This window comes from Talpa occidentalis, unplaced genomic scaffold (genome assembly GCF_014898055.3).
Source record: "Talpa occidentalis isolate TD23 unplaced genomic scaffold, MPIMG_talOcc4v2.1, whole genome shotgun sequence".
Lineage (NCBI taxonomy): Eukaryota > Metazoa > Chordata > Mammalia > Eulipotyphla > Talpidae > Talpa > Talpa occidentalis.
In genome coordinates, this window is record NW_026555331.1 from 122,426,324 (window position 1) to 122,435,062 (window position 8,739).

The 8,739-nt window shown below is 39.6% G+C and overlaps 1 long non-coding RNA gene across 7 annotated transcripts in view; it reads left to right on the forward strand.

Annotated features, from left to right (window-relative positions):
* The window catches only part of LOC119245244 (uncharacterized), a 99,555-nt gene that overhangs the window by 82,479 nt on the left and 8,337 nt on the right, over positions 1-8,739 (forward strand). The window lies entirely within an intron of this gene.

Here is an 8,739-nt window from a genome sequence, read left to right on the forward strand (position 1 = left end):
CAAGCACTGGGTACAGTCAGAAGCACGGGAGGGTGAGAGAATTCACCAGAGCCAGAGTGGGGAGCAGAGCAGGCAGAAGGACCGAAGCACACTGCTGAGGGGAGCAGCGGGCGGCAGGAGAGGTCTGCGCGCCATGTGGGACCCTCCCTCAGGTGGCGGGGGAGCAGCCGGGGATCAAACCGGCGCTGCAGAGGCTGCAGGCAGCCTCACAGCCCAGCGCTCAACCGCTGCGCCACCAGGGGAGGCCCCAGAACAGAACACTTTTTCTCAGACTTCTTTTAAGACACGTCCTTTGCTACTGATTTAGTTTCCCTGTAATGTGTCTGGGTCCATATTTTTAAAATTTATCCTGCTTGGGATTCATTGAGCTGCTGTAATCAGGTAAATCTGGACCCTAGTTCTTGAAATAAGCCTTTTACCCCATTTCATTTGCTCTTTTCATACACATTGTCCCATGTGGCCGAACTTTTTTCATTTTGTCCATTTGCTTTGTGTCACATTCTGAATAATTTTTTTTTTTTTGTGAGCTGTTTTCCATTTGGTTACCTCTACAGCCATATAATCTGGTTAATTTGTTACTATATTTCCACACATTCTTTTAATCCCATTTTCAAATGTTAGGTCATTAAAAATTTCCTATTCTCTGCTCTTTTATCAAACTATTGTTTTTAAGAAAAATACTAGGCAGTTATTTTATAATGTCTCATTAACTTGAATACCTGAACCTTTCATGAACTCTTTTATTGCCACCCTTATTCATGGTGGTGTTTCCTTGTGTGATCAGTTCTTTGACTCTGAGTTGTTCATTTTCCTTAGAAAATTAGTTTGGAAATTCTTTTTTTTTTTTAATAGAGGCATGTTATTTATTTGTTTGTTTGTTTGTTTTGTTTATACATGCACTGGGTACAGTCAGAAGCGCAGCAGGGTGAGAGAATTCACCAGAGCCAGAGCGGGGAGCAGAGCAGGCAGAAGGACCGAAGTACACTGCTGAGGGGAGCAGCGGGCGGCAGGAGAGGTCTGCGCGCCATGTGGGACCCTCCTCCGGTGGCCAGGGAGCAGCAGGGGATTGAACCGGCGTCACAGAGGCCGCGGGCAGCTTCGCAACCCAGCGCTCAACCGCTGCGCCACCGGGGAGGCCCTAGTTTGGGAATTCTTTAAAGCTTAGGATGGAAGGGTATCTTTTCAAAGAGGACTTGCATTATGTCAAACATTTAAGAGAGCCTACCAGTTTAGTTTAATCTGAATCTATAGCTTGAAATTTTATGTGGGCATGTGAATTTGGACTGCAATTAGGTGCTAGGTCTAGTTTATAAAGAAAAGCTTATAGAGATTTTTCTTAATTTGGTCTGTCCATTGCAAAAGCAGTTTTTCTTGCAATGTCCTACTGGTGTGGATATGGACTTAAGTCCTGGTCCATCCTCAGCCTGCAGTGTAGTCCTCTGATGTCATGCTTTATAGTGGTAAGGTCTTTGAATTCTGTTCATCATGCCCTAGGAGGCCCTAAAAACTAAAACTCATAGGGTTCCCAGGTTTGGTAAATGTCCCAGGACAAATGCAACTTCAGTGCTTGGCTATTTCTCTTTCTAGGGTCCCATTTTCATTTGGATATTGATCTGGTTATATCTTATTTCTCTTGGTTCAGTACTTATAAAATGTTAAAAAAAAAATCCACCATTTTTTTTTTTTTTTTTTTTAGTGGTATGGTAGTGAGAATTATCCAGACTGCTTACGTTTATGGAAGCAGAATCTTGTAGTTATTGTACAAAGAAAGCTTTCATTGTTTGATGTTGATGCCCATTTTCCTCATCTTCCCTTATCATGTGGCCAACTTCTGAAGTTTACTCCCCAAGTTTCCATCTGTAAAAAGGTATATAAAATAGCCACCAATTTTGGAATCTACATCAGTGAAGTCTGTAGAACCCCTTGAGAGCTGAACTAAAATGTTTATTTGCTTTGCTTTGTTCCAAAAATAATTTAAGGTGATTAAAATACTCAAATTCCTTAAAGTACCACTAAGGTTCAAAGAGAGGGAAAGCCATGTGGTAGAGTCCTGAATTCTAATCTCTGCTCTGCAACTAGAGTTCTCAATGTAGTTTGGAATTAAACCCTTTAAATTATGTCCAATTTATTCTTCTTGATATGTAAGTAAGAATTTTTCTGGGAAGAGGGTCAGTACATTTCAGCAAATTCTGAGAGCTATAAATGCATCAAAACCCACAAACTATGGAACTATATACTTGGTAATAATTTATCCTTTTCATACCTCAGTTTTCTAACCTCTATCTGCTGAAATACTTTATTTCATGAATTTGCTGTAAGGACTTTCAAAAAAGACAATATATGAAAATAGCTACTCACCTATTTTAAAAAATAATAAACACTTTAGAAATGTCTAAATATTCAACATTGGAATGTGTAGTATTTGCTGAAAGCAGGAGATATGTATTAATAAAACACTAGACTGTCTTGTACAGGACATACCCATGGACTATGGTCCTATTGTAGAAATATACTCAACCTGTATGGATGCCAGAGGAAGGGCATGTAGAATGGCAATGGTTGTTGAATGGTTCTTGGAGGCACTACCATCTAAATCTCCTAAAATGAGTTGGTCAAAGGGAAGGATTCCTGGCATTAGCAAAGGCAGAGAAAACAGTATTGTGGGGTGGGGTGGGGTGGGGTGTGTGTGTGTGTGTGTGTGTAAGGTATAGCAAGTCTATGCCACTGCCACAGGAAATGAAGGGCAAGACTTGAGGATCTGTGTAGATCAAGGAGGTTTTGTGGGGTAGGTTGGATTCTGCTTATTATCCTGTCAAAGGGAGCACCAAATGCTTTCAGTGAGGGACTGAAACTATTAGATTTTATTAGAATTCTCTGGTAGCAGAGTGGGAGGAAAAGAGGTAGCTTGAGGGTAGGAAAACTAGTTAAATAATTTTTATACAATTTCAAGGACAGAGATATGCAAGCCTGAAATAGGAGTTGGTGAGAAGATCAACATGATCTCACTTGGGTGGTTGGCTGAACCTTTGCAAGCAGAGAATCAGGAGGAATATAAGCTTGAATTTGTTGCATTTGAATCTGAATCATGGGTATCTGGGAGGAAATGCATAATGGGTAGAGAAATTCAGGTATCTCTGGGCTAGAGTTATAAATGCATGGGCACTTTAGTACACAGGTAGGTGAAAGCTGAGATCATGTGAATGATTAAGATCAGTCACAAAGAAGATGGAGATAAATGGAACATGCTAACATTTGAAGGGTAAATTTGTTAAGAACCCCAGAGAGAAAAATGAACCAAGATTTTACTACATGGAAGATAAAGGTAGTTTCAAGGACTGAATCATTAGCAGTGGACAATACAGGCGAGATCCTCTAGAAAGAACTAAACGTTCTTTTGGCAGTCCAGAGGTCTGTTTTGTTTAATGAGGGATGAGAACCAGATGGGAGATGAATAAGGAAGGAGGCTGTAATGGAGAAAATGTACACAGCACAGCTTCAGAAGTCTGGCTATGAATGGGAGAAGGGAGATCAGAGCTGGTATTATCAAGGGCGTTACCATTTTTCCTTAAGAAGGGGAGAAAGAGGGCCTACTTTGTGGCACAAGGAGTTAAGACTCAGCACCAGGACGTTGTACACAGCCACTGCAACCAGGGAGCTAGCCTGCATGGCGCAGCAGACCTCTCCTGACTTGCCCGCTGCTCCCCTCAGCAGTGTACTTCAGTCCATCTGCCTGTTGTTCCCCGCTCTGTCTCTGGTGAATCCTCTCACCCCCCCACCTCTGGCCTGCACCCCAACTCTTGTACGCATAAATAAATAAAATAAATCTTAAAAAAAAAAAAGAATGGGAGAAAGAACAAGTTCCTTTTACTTGCTGAGGAGGAAGGATTAGAAAGGGAGAGGCTGGAGATAAGAATTGTTCTTTCTAGGATCCTAAATCTAGTAGAAATCTTTAGGCTAATCAAGAACTTCCCAGAATACAACTTGTTGATTCATTAAAACAGATCATAAGGCGCCTCCCCTGGTGACGCAGTGGTTGAGCGCTGGGCTACGAAGCTGCCCGCAGCCTCTGCAGTGCAGGTTAGATCCCCGGCCGTTGGCGAGGGTCCCACATGGTGCGCAGACCTCTCCTGCTGCCCGCTGCTCCCCTCAGCAGTGTATTTCGTCAGTCTGCCTGTTCTGTTCCCCGCTCTGGCTCTGGTGAATTCTCTCACCCTCCCGCGCTTCTGACTATACCCAGTGCTTGTATAAATAAATTAATAAATCTTAAAAAAAAAAAAACAAACATCATAAGCACAATGGCTAACCTTAATAAAATTACAGAATATACTCCCCAGTTTAAATCAGAGAAGTAATATATCAGCATCCAAAGAACTAAATAAAAAATAAGAATCAAGACAATTATATATAAAATTTAAATTTGTTGCCATCCAAAAACAATGCTTTTTTTCTGGGATGCACATAAATCAATGTAAGATAAAATTTTACTTTCCTATAGAGATTATTATAAGCTGGTAGAAAAGCTAATAGTGTAGCTGTCCGCCTATAGCACCTATAAGAGAGCATGAGTTCTGCTCGGGGATAAAGCCTCTGGTCCCTTGTGAATGTACCAATTAAGTCATAAGAGCCTATACACTAGTAAGATGAGGGGGGTCAGTCTGCCAAGTGAGAGCATGCAGGCACAATTTCTGATTATCAAGGACTCATTTTCTTGTGAGTCACAAAATTTTGGTGAACTCAGTAATTTAGATGATTCTAAAATGCAACATTTTTTTTTTTGGCTATGATAACCTAAATATTTTAATAGCTTTAAATGGGATGAGTAACTGTGAACCAGACAGTTGTCTATGGGGAACAGATAACAATTAGAGGAACTTTTGAATGCAATAAAAGGAAAATTTTTGTGAAAATTTTCAGTGAGAAAGAACCTTGATGCATGAGAAGTGACTTAAGTTTAATTGGATGCAGAATGCTTTGGCTGGTCTTCAAAACAATTGAAACAAAAATTCAGAAGTGCATTTAGACTTGAACTCTTGGGTGTGTCAGTGAAGGGTGTCTGTAGCAAGCCAATAAAAACAAGATGATTTTGATCTAGATTATTCCTTCCCTCTGTTTACCAATTCAACAAATCTTAGAGTGAAGGACATCAGACTTTGGCAATATACAAAATATTTTTGAATCAGTGTGCATTTGTTCATGCATGCCCGGATCCTTTCAAGAGGTTGAGCTCCATCTTTGAAGACTTGCCTGCATTAGTGGTCTCACCCTCTTGCACATCCACACTCCTCCTTGGTACTGACCTTGTAGTCCCTTCTCCTCATTTACTCAACATTTAAGCATTTTCCTCTGCTATCTTCCTGGATTACTTTAATGTCCACTGGTCCAACCCACTGGTAGGATTTTTGACCTTGTTCTGCCTCCAGTGATCTCCTTTACTTCATTTAGCCACGACAGTGTGTTATACCTTGTGTCATTCTACACCATGAACTTGCTCCTATTCATCACATCACTAATCCAAGCTTCCTAGTCTCAGACTAGCGTTTCCTGCCCTTTCAAACCTGCTTGTTCAACAATTCCCAAGAGATCATAGTTCTATTAGATTGTCCAGTGGACTCTACTGTCTTGTTAATGCTTCGTGTTGGCGTCATGTCCTTTACCTATACAATTTAGATCGTGGAGGAAACTAATGACTCATTTATTCAATTATCGTCTCTTTGTTCAATCAAACTTACCTGGCAAAACCCTATCTCCATTTTCTTTGTATCTGGACCCAGGCATGAGGTTGCTACTATGGAAGGGAACAAGACAAATCACAACAGGCAAATTTTCACTATAAATTCTCATACACAAGGTAGCTGGGTCCTCCACAACTCTGGTTACTCTTTTCTCCATAATAATGAAAAACCTCCAATCTCTTTCCTCTGGAAGTGGGACCTGGTCTTTTAGGTCACAGGGCAAATCAAAGTCTTTATACGCACCTATTCTTTTCTCCTTTCTTCTAGAATGAAGGCACCCCTTCCTCCTTCACCACCTCTGGAACCCAACACCATCATTTGGCTCTCTCTTCAATTTTTCCCCCTCTCCTGGGTCCTTCTGAGAGAGAAAACCATGGCTAAAAAAGGGAAAGGAAGACACACTAATGCTCCATTCTCTCCTTTTCACATCCAGAATTCAGAGTTGGGAAGGTAGCTTCTTTCTCACATCTCCCTCCTCTACTACATGGAAGAGAATGTTTCCAAGCAACCAATTATTTCCGGGAGGTTAAATGAAATAGATGCTTTAATTCCTCACTCTTTGATCTCTCAGCAAGATTCAACACCTGTGCTAAAAAAACTTCCTCCCTTGGGCTTTCTCGACTACTCAGTTTTCCTTCCATCTCCTTAGCTACTACCACTTACTTCTCAAGTCTCATTTGCCTACTCATCTTCTCCCACTTTCAAGAATTCCTATGGTTTTGCCGTAGTCCCTCTTTTTAAAAATTCAATTGCAGAGATTAGCACATTTTTTTCTTTGAAAGGCTCTACAATAGACTATTACAGGTTTTGAAGGTCATAACATCTGTCACAATTTTTTTTTTTTTTTTTTTTTTTTTTTTTATAGAGGCATGCTTTATTTATTTGTTTGCTGGTTTGTTTGTTTTGTTTATACATGCACTGGGTACAGTCCGAAGTGCGGGAGGGAGGGTGAGAGAATTCACCAGAGCCAGAGCGGGGAGCAGAGCAGGCAGAAGGACCGAAGTACACTGCTGAGGGGAGCAGCGGGCGGCAGGAGAGGTCTGCACGCCATGTGGGACCCTCCTCCGGTGGCCGGGGAGCAGCCGGGGATCGAACCGGCGCCGCAGAGGCCGCGCGCAGTTTCGCAACCCAGCGCTCAACCGCTGCGCCACCGGGGAGGCCCTACATCTGTCACAATTACACAACTCTATGGCATGAAAGAGCCATAGATAATAATTATATTAATGGGCATGGCAGTATCTCCAATAAAACTAGATAAAAACAGTGGGCTGAATTTGGCCTAGGGCCTTGGTTTGCCAGACCATACTCTCCAATCTCCATAGAAAAGTGTCCTCTTCTGTGTCTCTAATAACTATCTGTGTATCAAATTCATACCTTGAGACCTTTCTGTCTAAAAATTTGTATATACAGCTACCTGCACTTAACATTTAAGTGTCTTAAAAGTATTTCAAATCTTAAAACAGGAATTGCTACCCCCATCCCCCTCCAAAACTGGTTTCCCTCTAAGGTTTTCCCTTGGTAAGAGGCACTGCCATTCATAAAATTACTGAGGTAGAAAATAGGAGTCATCCTTAACAGCTCTCCCTCTTTCAATATCTATTTCTTTGAACTGGAGGAATACCTGATAAAGTCTAGAAATATCATTACTTGAAGCACAGAGTCAAATTTAACATTTCACTAATAGAGCTAAACTTTATTTTCATGTTTATTACATGTTTATCTTTGATGCTGAATACATTAGAATTGATTTACCATACAACTTGGGAGAAAAGCTGGCATTCTCCACTGAATGGGTTAAAAAGGAATGTAAAACTACAAAATACTTGTTTAAGTGCTAAATTCTAAATTATGGCAAACAGAACAATAAATACCTTGCCATTTTTCTCTTTCTAGTTTCCCAAGATGGAAATTCATTATAAAATTTTTTTCATAGCAATTTCAAGAAAAGAAATAAGGGATAATCATTAAAACCATTTTAAGTATAGAGTACAAATAAATTAAGAATCTTAACACATAACTCCTATTTAAAATACAAATACTTCATGGTATTACCAATTGAGGGGGTTTAATAATTGATGTCAGCTGCAGAATGACTTAAGCAAATCCATACATGCCATTTGCTTTTGTCTATAAGAGTTAGGCTGACTTAAGGGTGACACACAGCAGATTTCTATTTGTCTATTTTAACCATTTGCTATTCAGAATAGGAATGACCAAATATTAAGTGCTTATTAATTGAAGTTAAGGATTAATCAGTTCCAAGTGGCTAAGAGCTTTATAGAATTACCACTCCAACCCTGAATCTATTGCCATGTACAAAGGTACATGATCAGCTTTCAGAGAGCACTACGAATATTGTCTGTAGCATAACTCCAATGTTTAAACAAATTAAATTTTATGGGCAGCTATCAAAGTTGTTACTAAATATTTTTTAATTTTCTATAAGCCCCTTAGCATGTTTTTTTGTGAAAGGTGCGTTCTTGGTACAATTAAAAAAAAACAAAAAACCTTATTTTCTATAGGGATTATAGGATGAAAACTCTTATTAAAAGTGATTGTTTCCTGTTCTCATTAAACAAATGTTTAGTTTCATCTGCAAAAAACATTCTTTTAATGATGCTTATAAAAGATAATTCAACTGTTAACTAGATTATTCTACTGATAAAACTTTCATGTAACTTTAGGGGATGATTTATGGCTTTCAGTTTTTAAAATTTCATATTTAATATCCATGTTGTTAAAGGTTTTCTCAATTAGTCTTCCAATATCAGTTTCTTAAATAAGAACATAAGAAAAACTCTTATCAACTTGGCCTCCTCTCTCCAGCCTTGCTCTTAGAATTGAAGGCACATTCCTTTTTTCAGAACAAGGATTCACAAAACTTTTCCTGTAAATGGCCAGATAATAAACATTTCAGGCTTTGTGGGTCACTATTGCACCTACTGTTTCTGCTGTTGTCACAAGAAAGCAGTCACACACACACAATATGTATTTACAAAAAAAAACC